The 643-nt window shown below is 42.6% G+C and overlaps 1 protein-coding gene across 1 annotated transcript in view; it reads left to right on the top strand.

The window, feature by feature from the left end:
* The window catches only part of LOC107681539 (rho-associated protein kinase 2-like), a 54,794-nt gene that overhangs the window by 51,336 nt on the left and 2,815 nt on the right, over window positions 1-643 (top strand).

Genomic DNA, 643 nt, shown 5'->3' with positions numbered 1-643 from the left:
GTGAGTGGAAGTAGGCGGGTGCTGAGCCTGTGGCTGTTCTATATGCAAGCATCAATGTCTTGAACTTGATGTGATCCGCAACCGGTAGCCAGTGGAAGGAGATAAAGAGAGGTGTAACATGGGCTGTTTTGGGCTCATTGAAGACCAGTCGTACCGCTGCATTCTGAATAAAGATTACACCAAGATTTCTGACCGAAGTTGATGGGGTAACTGTAGAAGAACCTAGCTGGATGGTGAAATCATGCTGTAGAGTTGGAGTGGCAGGGAAAACAAGAAGCTCAGTCTTTGCCAGGTTGAGCTAGGCATGGGCCGGTATGATAACCTTAAGCAAAAATATCATGGTTTCATGGTATCACGGTATTGTCGTTACAGCTCTAAATTGTGTTATTTTTAAATTACTGGGTAAAAAAACAACAACTTTTTTCCCACTGAACACAATATATTTTGTTTTTGAGCAACATACAGAATATTAGCACCAACAGGAGGAGGAGGGTCGTGATTCTCTCTACACTGCACTCAACCTGAGGGATTTCTACACTTTCAGTCTTTGAAGACACATGAAAAACAGCGCATACCGCAGGAACGATATAACGGAAAATATTGTCGGTTTTGAAACCGTGAAATTTTCAAATCGCGGTATACC

Source organism: Sinocyclocheilus anshuiensis, unplaced genomic scaffold (assembly GCF_001515605.1).
Source record: "Sinocyclocheilus anshuiensis isolate Anshui unplaced genomic scaffold, SAMN03320099.WGS_v1.1 scaffold2334, whole genome shotgun sequence".
In the NCBI taxonomy this organism is placed as follows: Eukaryota; Metazoa; Chordata; class Actinopteri; order Cypriniformes; family Cyprinidae; genus Sinocyclocheilus; species Sinocyclocheilus anshuiensis.
The sequence above is the reverse complement of the archived record's forward strand: the minus strand, read 5'-3'. Positions and strand labels throughout refer to the sequence as shown.